At 38.0% G+C, this 14,952-nt stretch overlaps 1 protein-coding gene and 1 long non-coding RNA gene across 2 annotated transcripts in view; one reads left to right on the top strand and one right to left on the bottom strand.

Annotated features, from left to right (window-relative positions):
- Positions 1–727: 727 nt before the first annotated feature.
- Positions 728–3,094, bottom strand: LOC132515827 (uncharacterized). Its single transcript, XR_009539195.1, has 3 exons — positions 2,616–3,094; positions 2,107–2,210; positions 728–828 (listed from the first exon to the last, which is right to left on the bottom strand). It is a non-coding gene; the product is annotated as an uncharacterized LOC132515827 (long non-coding RNA).
- Position 3,095: 1 nt separating this feature from the next.
- Positions 3,096–14,952, top strand: part of RC3H1 (ring finger and CCCH-type domains 1) — an 89,671-nt gene continuing 77,814 nt past the window's right edge. The window contains exon 1 of the mRNA XM_060142178.1: positions 3,096–3,355. The gene's annotated coding sequence lies outside the window, so the exon portion shown is untranslated. The remainder of the gene's footprint in view (positions 3,356–14,952) is intronic.

The raw sequence follows: 14,952 nt of genomic DNA on the forward strand, positions 1-14,952 counted from the left end.
AATAACCTGGCATTTATCTATAACAAAGAGCTGTGCAGATACATGATCTAACTTTTCTTAGTCTCTGTTCCAGCTGTCGCAGTAAGTGGGTTGGTATCTTAGGTCTTTTCTAGTCCTATACGACAACTAATGCTTTAGGTTGATAATTACACATTCCAGAGCAATTTTACTAACTTAACTTAACTTAAAGTTAAGTTAAAAAAAACTTAAAAAATCACTTAGCATAAACGAAAAAGCATAGGCTATTCTAAATAAATAAATAATCAAAGGAAGAACATTATAGTACAGGTATATCAGAAAATACATTTAAAAGATTCATAAGGCCTTATTAGCATTAATTTTTTTTAGAGTTCATGCTAAGAGCAAAACTGTATTTGGTTACTTGTCATCCTTAATTGACTGATCAAGAAACTAAAGACTGGGCTTCCCTGGTGGCGCAGCGGTTGATAGTCCGCCTGCCGATGTAGGGGACACAGGTTCGTGCCCCGGTCCGGGAAGATCCCACATGCCGCGGAGCGGCTGGGCCCGTGAGCCATGGCCGCTGAGCCTGTGCGTCCGGAGCCTGTGCTCCGCAAAGGGGGTAGGCCACAACAGGGAGAGGCCCGCATACCGCAAGAAACAAAAACAAAAACAAAAATACATCTTTAAGTAGAAAAAAAAAAAAAAGAAACTAAAGACTATAATGACATACCTAAAATGGATTTTTAAAAAACATTTGAGTACTTACTATGTGCCATGTGCTGTTCTAAATCCTTTACATGAAATGATGCATTTAATTTTCATAGTATATCAGTGGTGGAGGCCGAGGCAGAGTCTAAATTTCTAGAGCTAGATAATAAAATATAAAATAAAACCAAATTGTTTAAATTGTGTTAAAGCTACAAAATAGTGATTTCTAAGCACAAATGACTATGAGACATTTAAGCTGTTTGTCTTTAGTAATTCATTCTTAGTTAGCTTAGCTTAAGGTACTTCTCAGGCACTATTTTGCTGTATTAATACAAATTTCACTGGATGAAAACAAATTATACAATTTTAAGAGTTTAGAAGCTAAATATAATTTAAATTTTAACATAATTATTTAATATTCATATTAACTCTCAACATCCTAAAAACTGTCACTATTATTTAACAATAACATAGCAAAAATTTTAAACAGTAAAATCAGGAAAAAAGAGCTTAATTCACCACCTAAAATTTTTACAGAGTTAATTTGGGAATAAAACCCAGAATATCTTTTTTTTTTCACTGAATAACCATATTATCTTTCTTCTAAATAGACTCAGTCTCAAGGGATAAATTATTCACTGTAACTTATATGTCTACCTTATCTGGGGAGTTCAAAGCATAGAAATGACTTTTTGTAGATTAGTTTTTATTGCAAACACTTAAGTGTTTTCTTCAGAGCTGCTCTTCTCCTTTTTTTGCCAAATTTTTGTTTAATTATACCATTAAAATGAATTTTGGGAAGACCCTCCATTTTAAACTTATTTTTAACTGAAATATTTATGAAATAAAAACAAATTTAACTTAAAAATCATATTTTTTAAGGGAACATTGAAGGGGGTCTACCTGTTGAGGTGTAACTATTAATAGTTCAAAGAAATTATATTATCTAGGTTGATTCTATTGAAAGTTGCCTCACCTAAACAGGGAAGTTGGCATGTTTGCCTAGCAACAGCCGCTAAAACCTTCTGTTGTGGAAGGTTCCCTAGGAGTGAGAAGGGAGGAGGAGGAAAAACTGGAGGAACAGATTAATCTGTTTTTTTCCCAGCAGGGGACTGAGGCCTGGCTGAGGGATAGCCTTTAGATTAGCACACACTAACCTAATCCTTCCATGGTAGCTAGAAATTTGCTCTTTGTAGGACTGGGGTTACTATTTAGCGGGTTGAAGAGATGGTTACAGATTTAGCCCACTTCAAAGGAGTAAATTCCAATCAGCAGAAAGACATCAATAGGTCTTCTAAAAGAAGCTGAAATCTGAGTAGCAGGAGGGTGTTAGCAACTAAAAAGAACTCTTCCCTGCTTAGAGTTTAGGAAGGTGTGTGATATATTATTTACAAATAATATAAGAACACTAGCTGTTACAGTAATTGAATTTATCACCTTAAAAGCAGAAGCTTCTCTAAATATAGTACTTCTCTTGGTATTGGGGATGTATGCAATGAAGAAAGGACAGGAAAGCAAAATCTCTGCTCACTTGGCCAGACCTGAAGAAAAAACAAAAAAAAAAAAGCAGGGGGAGGGTGATAATGAACAAGAGTATTAGCTGGGTGCTTACTTGAGGACCATCTCTCTCCTCTATTCTAAACGATTTATTTTGAAATTAGGACTGTATGGTATGAAAAGAATTCCATTTCTCTCCTTTCTTAAAAGCAAGGGTTTGGCTAAACTGAATTGTCTTGAAAGGGGACTCCCATTTTACCCAAAATGAAAATGGCTTCTTTTCCATAATGGAAAAGAAACTTCAAATAATCATAAGGTTAGCTTTAGATCCAATAACTCTTCTAAGGGCTGAATCTTTTTCTGTCCTGCCCCAGACAGCTCTTAATTGGTCACATAGGCCTGGAGAGACGTTTTGGGGCAGTGAGTGTCCAGGCCTTTGGGCTGTTTACCCCTGCTGGGAGGCTGAACTCTTTGGGGGAGTCTGTGAGGGAAATGACTAGGGCAAAGCTGGTGTGATCAAGAACCAGGATAAAACAGGATAAGAACAAATTCTTCTGGGGTGGAGGAGGAGAGATGTGAAAAAGAAACAAGAGCAGAGGGACGAGGCTAAGAGAAAGCCAAGGGGGAGAGGTAAGCGCGGGATTGGATGGAAACGTCAGAAATTTTCTAATTCACCATCTGGCCACTTGCCCGCTGGGCGCCGAGGCGCTGGTGGACCAGTTCTTCTGCTCAGGGGGTGGTGCGCTCCGGGTCCAGGCGGTAAGCGACACCACCCTCCCTCCCGGGCGTTGGTGGCCGGTGACTCAGAGCTTTGCTCCCGCGCCCGCCCCGCCCGTCTGCTTGCCCCGCCCCTGGAAGGAGGGGCCTCACTCTGGTCTCCGCCCCAGTCTCTGGGGCGGGCCGGAGCCCGAGGAAGAGGAAGGGGACGAAGACAACGAGCGACGGGGTGGAGGAGGAGGAGGAGGAGGAAGAGGAGGCAGACCAACAAGATGGCCCCTGCTGCAGGAGCAGCCTCAGCAGCAGGTGGGAGGCCGGAGGCGGCGCTGGCGGTGGCAGCGGCGGCCGTTGTCCGGCGGCCTGGGACAGAGTCAGAGTCGACGGTGGCATTGGCGGCGGCGGTGGCTGCCGCGGTGGTGGCGACGGCCGCGGGGACTCGGAGCTGAGAGGAGCTGCTGCTCGGACCAGCGCGGTGAGCGAGCGGCAGGCGGCGGCGGCGCCAGCGGCAGCGGCGTGGGGAGCCGGGCGGCTGCGGCCCGGCCTCCGTCGGAAACAATAGGCAGCCGCGGCGGGGCAGGGGCTGTCCTCGGCCGCCCTCGGCTCCTCGGCCGTAGCGTCCGCCCGCCCGGCCTCAGGCCCCGCCGGCGGCCGGGGGGCTTGTCAGTGCCCGGCGTCCTTTAGGCCTCGGGCCTCCGCGTGCCGCCTGGAGGGCCTGCCGGGGTGGGTAGGCCGTGGGGAGGTGCAGACGCCGCCCTGGTCGAGGGGAGGGCGAGGGAGGCTTCGGCCAGAGGGAGGGGGCCACAGGGCTGCCCAGCCCCGCTGTTCGTCCGAGGACCTTGGCGGGAGCAGAGTGCGTTCGGGAAATGCTTTTTGGACCCCCAGTCTGTCGGGGTGGGGGAAGTGAGGGCGTCTGTAAACAGGCGCCGCCTGCACCTCAAGGCTGCTCCCTCCCCCTCCCCCTTAAGCACTCCCGTTCTTCGGCCAAGTGGGTTTTACGATGTCTATTTCCCTGGAGCTACTGCAGATCGAGCCCGATAGTCTTTTTTTCTTCCTGGCGGCGCTAGGGAGGTTGTGTTTGCAGGTGTATTTCAAAAAAATTTAAGTGCAGCAACACCAACAATTCTGCCAGGTAAAATGTGATTATCAAGGGATGGAGAGAGATAGAGGGCTGAAGGATGTTCCTCTTTAAACATTTCTAGGCATCAGTTCTCTCTAAACATCAGTTTTGCCCACGTCCCGGTGAGAGTGGAACTAGGGCTCTTTTGGAACAGTAGATAATGTAACTCTTGACATCCCAGAATAGTCCCTGAAACTGGAAACAAAGCCGCTTGCTGGCAACGCGAAGACAAATTGTAATGTTTGAATAGAACTTTTTTCTTCAAAGGAACCGTTGTGAATTATTAATGTGCCGCATAAGAAACAATGTTAACTAGCATAAAATGGACCTAATGAAGCATTTTTTCAGGAGACAGAAGAGCTTCGTCTCCAGGCTAGAACTTCTTGTCCTTTTTTATAATTTTCAGAACTAGGAACAACTGTCCTGTATTGATGTTTAGGCTGAAAAAGAGACAGCTCCTTATTATAGTTGCCCTGCATAGTGATTTCTGAAACTTCAACAGTTAACTACTATTTCTCCTAAACTTAATTTCTCAAAACATCTACCATGTACCTTTCCAAGTGAAGGGGAAAATTATCCAAGTTATTTCTATGTCAGTTTCTATACGTATGGAGAATTTATATTAAAATTGTTTGGATGTCTCCAAAAGACTGCTTTCCACTGTTTAATATTAAATTGCGTGGTTCATTTAGTTTGTGTTCTTAAAAGGACCTGTGCTGGGCAGATAAAATGCCAGTTAATATCTTTCACCCATTTTTAAGGTGAATTTCTAATTAGAATTGTCCGTATCTGTTGTAATTCAGAGCGTTTTAAGGTTATATGAAGTTTAATGGGAGGCACTGGGCCTTGGTTCTTCCATAAAAGTTGACAGTAAGTAGACTAGAAATTGGATAAACGTGGAGGTTGGACTGTTTTATTGTTGCTTAGGATTGAAGTATAATGGATGAATATGAATGACTTTCATTTTAAGCCTAGTATAAATAATGTGGATGTTTTGACTTTTTAGGTAGTGGGGAAAGAACAACTTTCACATGGCTTCTGCTGATGTGAATTTTTTGGGAATAAATTTCAAAAGGGACTTTTTTTTAAGTATTCAAAGTCATGATTTAATCAATCAATTTTTTTGGCTGAATTTGGTTAGTTGGTACAGAATGCAAGTAAACTCTATCTCATAATGATACTTAAATTTATCTTTGACTCTAAACCTATTAGAATAATTGTAGTAATGTATGAATTTGTAAGTTGTAAGTGGTCAGTGTGCTTTGTTGTGAAAACAAATCTTATGTTGTGTCAAGGACTAATTTGCCTCATCATTTTCCTAAAAACGAAGATTTTTAAGTGTTAAGGTTTTGTGTTTGAAATTAGATGCTGACCCAGCAGTCATTGAGTCTGGGTCCCAATTTATGCTTGATATTGAATTCTGTTTTTATTTGTGTCAGACTGTTTTAAGATGTGATCCCTCAATTGTTATGTCTTCAATATCAGTGTTTATTCCGATTATGTCAGTTCAGATTTTCTCAAGTAATATTTAAGAATTTCCTTCCAAGAAGTTTTGGGACCATAGCTTAAAAATTAGATTTGTATTTTCTCGGTAATATTAGAAGTTAATATATGTTTGTTTCATTTGGAGAAATTTGAAAGGGTTTTTTTTGTACATAAAAAATTTAAAATAACAATTTTTCAAAGCACATTTGTTAAATGAGTAAATGAGTAAAAATATTCTCATTTATTCCTCCTAATTAGTCTGTAATATAGGAAGAATCTGAGGCTTAGGAGAAGCTAAGTAGCTATAACTAGCAAAAAGGCCGCTTAATTAATAGGCAAAAAAGCTTACTCAAACCGAAGTCTTGTGACACAAATTAGATGCTTTACTATTGCTACTGCTGCCATATGTCCCAAGGTTAAACTTTGAAGCATCTCCTGTATTTATCGATTCCTTTTTTTTTAAAAACCATGAACTGTGTTTTGTAATACTGTGCTTGCCTTCAGCTCTGATATCTTTTCTATTATCATTATTTGTACACTGCCAAATTATTCACTTATAAGTTTGAGAACGTATTTACTCGTGTGAATTAACAAAAGAAGCACTTATATTTGCTTTTAGCAGATCTGAATGCCGTAAATATAGAAACTCATACCGTTTACATAGGGCAGATTTGTGGTATTGCTGAAATTGTTTCATGGCTTTAATTTGTTATGTAAGCAGTTAGCTAAGTTGTACCTTTGAAATAAATACTTAGGAAAGTTTTATTTTTTTATTTTATTTTTTTAATAACTTTATTTATTTTTGGCTGCGTTTGGTCTTCATTGCTGCACGCAGGACTTCTCTAGTTGTGGCGAGCGGGGGCTACTCTTCGTTGCGGTGCGTGGACTTCTCATTGCAGTGGCTTCTCTTGTTGTGGAGCATGGGCTCCAGTAGTTGTGGCATGCGGGCTCAGTAGTTGTGGCTCACGAGCTCTAGAGCACAGGCTCAGTAGTTGTGGCTCATGGGCTTAGTTGCTCCGTGGCATGTGGGATCTTCCTGGACCAGGGCTTGAACCCACGTCCCCTACATTGGCAAGCAGAGTTTAACCACTTTGCCACCAGGGAAGGCCCTTAGGGAAGTTTTAAAATGACTTTAGTAACATTCGGTAGTGTTAAGTCAGGTCAGCTAACATTTGGAATTCTTCATTTATAATTTTTTAAAGCCTTAGACCATTTAGAATTATGCAGTATTTTCTATCTCCAGATTTTAGAGCTTGAAATGGAGTTTGGTGGGGTCTAATCAGTCCACTCTTACATATATCTTGCCAATGGTTGGCACCCAGTAAAGTGAAGAATAAACTGATAAGTGATCCTTGTTTGGTGGACACTTCGGAGCAGGATGTTCCTTGGCAGGGTATACTGACCTGGTTTAGTTTTGGCTATGTCCATGCTCAGGAGTTGAGGTATTCTTTGGGATTGGATTCAAGTGGATTTAAATTCTCAGATTGACCTGCATCAGAACAGCCACAGATTTCAAAATCAGCCTGTTGGTTGGGATCTTCTTTAAGATCACCTTCTTTTTTGTTTAATCCTGGAGTCTAGACTGGATTTGGACTAGCCTTGGAGGTTATAGCATAATATTAATTTTTCAGCCATTTATATAAAGGAATTTTTCTTACTCCAAAGTTTTTTAATGTTGATTCTATACGTTTTCTCTTTTTTAAAATATTTATTTATTTATTTATTTTTATTTGGTTGCGCCAGGTCTTAGTTGTGGCGTGCGAACTCTTAGTTGCTGCATGCATGTGGGATCTAGTTCCCTGAGCAGGGATCGAACTCCAGCCCCCTGCATTGGGAGCATGGAGTCTTAACCACTGCACCACCAGGGAAGTCCCGATTCTATACATTTTCAAGTGTGAAGTTTACTTAATCTGAAGTGATGTTGTGCTACATCTCCAAGACAGTTAGCTTTAGCATATTTATTTATATCCATTATTGGTCAGATTTGTGTCTGTTTACTTCTTATATTCTTATTTATTCTTTATGTAATGTTAGACATTTCTTATCAGTTCACAATATTTTCCTGATTGAGGTTTGAGAAAAGAATTCTAGTAAAATTTTGAGTTCATCTTACATGCACAGTTGAACTGACTCAAATTATGTTCTGCCCTAGAGGAATAAATGTCTTAAGGTTCATTTATATTTATTTGAGATTGTTTATAAATGTATGTTTGATGTTTGTCAAGCATTTTAGCACTGATATCAGTACACACCCATTACTGTGCATATAAGGTAATAATTTAGTTTGTAATGCATTTTTTTCTAAATATCTGCAAGATCTAAATAGCATTTGAATGTGGTAGCAGTGTTTTTGAAGAAGAGTTCTACAGTGGTCTATATATCTTAACATAAATTTTTTTTTAAATGGAGGTTTAAATCGCATAACATAAAATTAACCATTTTAAAGTGAACAGTTCATTGGCAGTACATTCACAGTGTTGTGCAACCACTACCTTTATCAAGTTCCAAAACATTTTATCACCCCAAAAGGAAACTCTTGTGCCCATTGAGCAGTTACTCTCCATCCCCCTCTCCCCCAGTCCCTGGCAACCACCATTCTACTTTCTGTCTTTATGAATATTACCTAAAATGATTTTGAGCCAAGATTGAGCAAGAGTGCTATGTATAATTGAGATTGCAGGAAAAAACTTTGGGATATGATTGTTAGGAATCAAAACCCACCTCATTCTTTACATTATTCTCTAATTACAGTAGGCATGCTGCCAGGGATTCTTTATGGAAGAAAAGTTGGAAGTCACAGCAGTTCGAACTTTTCATCTTGATCACTCCAAAGAAGTTGTACTTAAGCTCTCAGACTCATTAGTATTTCCTCGTTGAGTTGTGAGAATTAACTAAGTTTTAATGTTCTATACAAATGTGAGCAATGAATAGTCTTATCTATAGCTTGTTTGGCTTTTGTTTTTTCTTAATATATAGAAGAAACTTGGAATATTAATAGACAAGGACTTATATGAGGTTATATTAGAAAATGATTGTTAGATTGAAACTCTTTAATCTGTATGAATCTAACCGTATTACTTTTTTTGGGTTTTTTTTTGTTTTTTTTGTTTTTGGCTCCGTCGGGTCTTAGTTGCAGCACGCAGGAATCTTTTGTTGTGGCGCACAGGCTTCTCTCTAGCACATGGGTTTCTCTCTAGCTGTGGCACGCGGGCTCCAGAGCACACAGGCTCAGTAGTCGTGGCACATGGGCTCCAGAGTGCATGGGATCTCTAGTTGTGGCGCATGGGCTCTAGAGCACGTGGGCTCTGTAGTTGCAGCGCGTGGGGTTATTTGCCTCTTGTCATGTGGGATCTTAGTTCCCCGACCAGAGGTCGAACCTGCATCCCCTGCATTGGAAGACGGATTACCACCAGGAAAGTCCCCTAACTTTATTACTTTTATTCAGCTAATCTTTGAGCCTGTTTAGAGTTATGATTTGCCTGACACTCTGCTTGTTGAATAAATCTTTGAATCCTTGGTCTTGGGTCTATACCTGACTCCCTCCAAAAACAGACACTGTTAACAGAAGCAATTGGTTTGTAGCTTTTTTAAATTGTTTGTTTGATTGAGGGAGAAAATAAACAGGCTTTTTTTCTTTCATCTTTGACTTAAATTCAAAATTAGGTACTTCCCCTAATTAAATTTAAATCTTAACGTTTATGGTGAGAAGTGAAATACAGATTTTATGTTACTATTAAAGATTTGTAATATTTTACAGATACAGAAGCTCTAAGTCGGGAAGAAGAATTTAAATTTTGATACTAATTCCCCCCTTTTAGGAAAATTTTATTTAACTATTAAATTTAGTTATAAGAACCACTTAAAAAGTGATGGAAAGAATTATAACGAATATTTAGAACTCAATGCAGTAAAATTCCTGCTTTTCTTTAATACTGACTTTTTTCAGGAAATATCAACTCTGTAAATATTAATATTTCTATGTTTATATACATCTGATTAATCTTTAACAGTAATTTATTAGAAAGCTAGTGTACTAAATTAATACATTTAATCATAAAATAACATCTTTAAATGAGGTTAAGTTCAGAGATCTATGCTTGAAAGTATGGTTTAGTGGAACATATGTGAATGAAACAGGATCATTATATTCTTAGCTTTATTATAGAACAGTATGTCATCTAACCTGATCCCAATTTAGAATAAGAAGTAGACAAAAAGACCTTTATCACAAAGTTAATGAACTAAATCATCTACACTAAGGCACTGGCTTAGAACCTCTCTTGCTCTGTACATAATTCTAAGAAGCTTGATATTTTCACAGCAGAATTTAATCTGTTTTCTAATTTCACAGCAGATTAAAACATGCAAATTAGATGTGGGAGTAAAGATACTCTAGGTAATATGGACAGCAAGAAGGGTAATGAGGTAAAAATCACATTAGCATGGGACAGTTTAATACAGGGACATTTTTTTAGACTCTGAGTATATCATTAATTAATTATTGTATTCTGCTATATAACCTGTTGTTCCTGATGATAGATTCATTGTGGGAAAATTCACTTATGTTTTTGATTTTGGGAATCATAAAACTATATAAAGAATATATTAGAACATACACTTTGGAGTCAGATGTATCTAAGTTCCCATCTTTTATCACATAAGCTTTATGATTCTTCATCTCTAAAACCAGAAATGGTAATATCTTCTTTGAAAGGATTGTTTTGCAATTTAAATGAGTTAACATATATCTATAGTATAGTACCCATTCAATAAATGTTGTTTTCTTCCTTAAATTTTGTTTAACAAAAATCACTTTAGAAAGATATTCATCTAGAATATTTGAAAATTTTCTGCTGTCAATTGTTAGTATTCAAGATACAATTGAACTTTGTGTATTTATGGAGTTGGTGGTCAGAAATGAAATACCGTTCTCATTTTCTTTCCACATCAGTCTTTCATTAATATGGACCTGTGCTGTTTAATATCAGCCACTAGCTACATGTGACTACTTAAATTTAAAATTTTTAATGGATTTTTTTTAGAGCAGTTTTAGGTTTATAGAAAAATTGCACTGAAGGTATAATTTCCATATATACCTTCCCCCACAGTTATTTCTGTTAACATCTTACATTTGTTATAATTGATAAACCAATATTGACAAATTATTAACTAAAGTCCATAGTTTACATTACAGTTCACTCTTTGTGTTGTACAGTTCTATGGGTGAGATTGTCTTCTTTCACTTAGCAACGTACATTTAAGGTTCTTCCATGTCTCTCTGTGACTTGATAGCTCATTTCTTTTTATTACTAAATAGTACTCTGTTGTATGGATAAATTTAAGTTTTAATTAATTAAAATCAAAATTTTAAATTCCTCAGTTGCACCAGCCACATTTCAGGGGCTCAATAGCCACATGTGGCTAGTGGCTACCATATTGGAAAATGCAGATATAGCACATTTCCATCATCTCAGGAAGTTCTATTGAAGAATGCTGATATAAACCAAAGTCCGGTTCTCCATTTATATTCACTCTCACAGAGAACTTACCATTTACATGGCCTCAATTTGTCCTAAGCCTACCTTTTCAATGTTTTTGCTTGTGCTGCCAGCAATCCTAAACTTGACATAATTTAAAATCCTTTACTCCCTCCAAAGAATCAGCCTTTCCAGATACTGTCCATTATAATATGGTTTCTTCTCAGGGCATCATCTTTTACTCCATGCTTCTTGTCCCTAAAATCTGGAGTCATCTTTTTCTTTCTTATTTTTTCTCTAAACCTTTTGAATATTTATCAGAGATGAACAGGTCTCAGAGCTAATAACTGGCAGAGTTGAGATTAGAATCTAGAACTCCTTTTTCTAGTTCTCTCTTGGGATCTCCACTAGTTGGGATGCTTTTACAATTAATTTTAAAGTTGCGGTCACTTTTGAAGAGATTATTGAGGACTGTTTGATTATGTACTATGTAATTTAAAATACTATAAATCAAAACTATAGAGGCTATAGCTATAGATTTAATAAATACTAATGTACTCATTCTTTAAAAAAGTAGAACTTGAAATGAAGAAGTTTATCTTATTTCTTATCTTAAATAAGAAATTTATCTTATTTCTGTATAATTCAGTTATTATGGAAAAATATTTTTTCTTCTGTGTGTGACCCACTTTACATAATAAAAATTAATTACCTGTACTAATATGAATTGCCTGGTAAGGGTGAATAGAATTTAACTGAACATTGTTGCCATCCAGAATTCTCTATTGGTACTGATTTACATTTGTATTCTATTCAAATACTTTGTAAAATCCAATTTGGTTACCACATGAACTTGTACTTTCTTAAACATTATTTAAATTATCATGTTAAAGTTTCCAGAGCTCTTTTGCCTTTATTTTGGGGTAAGCTTTACCTCTACTTTTGCTGAAAATAGCTATACTGTGTAAGGTCTTGATTTGATCTTCTCTGTATACTGGTTATGCTTGCTCAAAAGTTCATTTTTGTGGAGACATTCTGTTAAAGAGTAGTAGTCTTCCATGTTTAAGTACTGTATTTAAAAAAAAAAAGCCTGAATTTTAAACTTCATTTTGAAATGCTTTCCCTATAATTACTGCTTTTAAAACCCATGTTTTATATGTCAGCTTTTACATTAATTACTGTTTTGATTAAAACTGTCACTCTTTGCTCGAATCTGTCCTCTCTTTAAATTTATTAAAAACTTTTTTAAAACATAAGGCTCTCCATATATTTAGAAAAGCTGAGTTATGAGTTATCTGAGTCAGTTTTTTCAGAAATGTCATTTTATTATGTGGGTTTGCAGTTGACAAAATCTCATAAGGGCACAAAAGTCCCTTCCAATATATTCTCTTTCTACTGCATTAGAAAAAATGAGGGCAGGAGAGAGAGAGGGTTTTTTGAAATAATAAAATCCTTAGAATAGAAAATGTAATATTTAAAACTCTTTAAAAGCATGTAATAGTAACTTGGAATATCACAAAGCTTAGAACAGATAATGTCATGAAAGCATCTTTGAATATTGAAGTTGTAGTACCTATTCCCATAGTGATTGACGTGCATTATTTAATTCATTGTTCTCAGAGTGTTAAAACTTTAAGCATCTTAAGTGTATCATGACAAAATGGTGAGGGGCAGAGGGGAAAGAATGGGTGGGGAGCAAAATCCTGTCAATAGAATCTCCATTTTTGAGAGAGATTTCAGGTTCACTTGTTGATTTTTTTTTTAGTATTCTTTTTTGTTTTTAAAAGACTTGGTTGGTTGGTTGGTTGATTTGTTTGTTTTAGAGCAGTCTTGGGTTCACAGTAAAATTGAGAAGAAGGTACAAAGATTTCCTGCATACTCAGCTGCCTCCACACATGCATAGCCACCCTTATTATCAACATCCACTGCCAGAGTGGTACGTTAATTACAATTGATGAACTTACATTGATGCTTAAAGTCCATAGTTTATATTAGGGTTCACTCTCGGTGTTATACATTCTGTGGATTTGCACAAATGTATAATGACAGGTATCCATTATTATAGTATCATACAGAATATTTTCATTGGTTTAAAAATCCTCTTTGCTCTGCATATTCATCCTTCCTCACCCCAGCTTCTAGCATCCACTGATCTTTTTATTGTCTCCATAGTTTTGCCTTTTCCAAAGTGTCCTATAGTTGGAATCATACAATATGCATTTAAGTTTCTTACATGTCTTTTCGTGATTTGATAGCTCATTTCTTTTTTAGTACTGAATAATATTCCATTGTCTGGTTGTACCACAGTTGTACCACTGGTGGACATCTTGGTTGGTTGCTTACAAGTTTTACAATTATGAATAAAGCTGCTATAAATATCCATGTGCAGGTTTTTGTGTAGATACAAGTTTTCAGCTCCTTTGAGTAAATATCAAGGAGAGTGATTGCTGGATCGTATGGTAAGAGTATGTTTAGTTTTGTAAGACAATGTCAAACTGATTTTCAAAGTGGTTGCCCGATTTTGCATTCCTATCTGCAATGAATGAGAGTTCCTGTTGGCGCCACATCTTGGTCAACATTTGGTGTTGTCCGTGTTCCAAATTTTGGCCATTCTAATAGTGTGTAGTGGTATCACATTGTTTTAATTTGCATGTCCCTGATAACATATGATGTAGAGCGTCTTTTTATATGTTTATGTGGAATATATAATATTGTATAGTTGGACTCATGCAATATGTAGCCTTTTCAGATTAGTTTCTTTATCCTTATCTTTTTAATCTGTCACTTCACTTTTAGCTTTACCTCGCTTATAGGTAGTTTTAAGAATGTGGTTAATTTTGGAGGTATACTATCTTCTAAAGATTAAGTACCAGCATTAAAAAATTGAACTCGGGCTTCCCTGGTGGCGTAGTGGTTGAGAATCCGCCTGCCGATGCAGGGGACACGGATTCGTGCCCCAGTCCGGGAAGATCCCACATGCCACAGAGTGGCTGGGTCCAAGCCAGGGCTGCTGGGCCTGAGCATCCGGAGCCTGTGCTCTGCAACGGGAGAGGCCACAACAGTGAGAGGCCCGTGTACCGCAAAAAAAAAAAAAAAGATTGAACTCATCTTGTGATGATAGATTCAGCTCTCTTACCTTTTATGTGAATTGTCCAACACTATCTTTAGAAATATGAAACTTGCTACAATCAAGTAGTGATATTTTTCAGTCATTTAACAATTGTTGAACAAATATATGCCATACAACAGCATACAACAGTATGGACTTCCTCTTATAGAAAGAGTTTAGAATGTATTGGGAACATCAGAGGGGCAACCTAATATACACTGGGCTATAAAAATATTTCTTGAAAGAGCTTCCTGAGTTGAATGTGACTTAAAGGATGAATAGGGGTTTAACATCCCAGATTTAGGGGAATACTTGAGCCAAACAAGACCTAGAGTGAAAAAGAATATCTTGTATACAGGGAAACCTTTATACTTTTGTTGCTAGAGTATAAAATATGAGGCAGATGGTGGTGAAAAATAAAGCTGGAGAAGTAGGTGGGGGCCACATCCCGGGGATCTTGTATGGCATGTTCAGGCACTTGGGATTGACTCTGCTAAGGCAACATCTAAGAGGTTTTTTAAATTTTTATTTATTTATTTAGTTAGTTAGTTAGTTAGTTTTGGCTGCGTTGGGTCTTCATTGCCACACACGGGCTTTCTCTAGTTGTGGAGAGCATGGGCTACTCTTTGTTGCGGTGCATAGGCTTCTCGTTGCGGAGCATGGGCTCTAGGCATGCGGGCTTCACTAGTTGTGGCACATGAGCTCAGTGGTTGTGGCTTGCAGGCTCTAGAGTGCAGCCTCAGTAGTTGTAGTGCACGGGCTTAGTTGCTCCACAGCATGTGAGATCTTCCCAGACCAGGGCTCGAACCTGTGTCCCCTGCATTGGCAGGTGGATTCTTAACCACTGCGCCACCAGGGAAGTCCCTAAGAGTTTTTGTTGA

This window comes from Lagenorhynchus albirostris, chromosome 2 (genome assembly GCF_949774975.1).
Source record: "Lagenorhynchus albirostris chromosome 2, mLagAlb1.1, whole genome shotgun sequence".
Taxonomy (NCBI): domain Eukaryota; kingdom Metazoa; phylum Chordata; class Mammalia; order Artiodactyla; family Delphinidae; genus Lagenorhynchus; species Lagenorhynchus albirostris.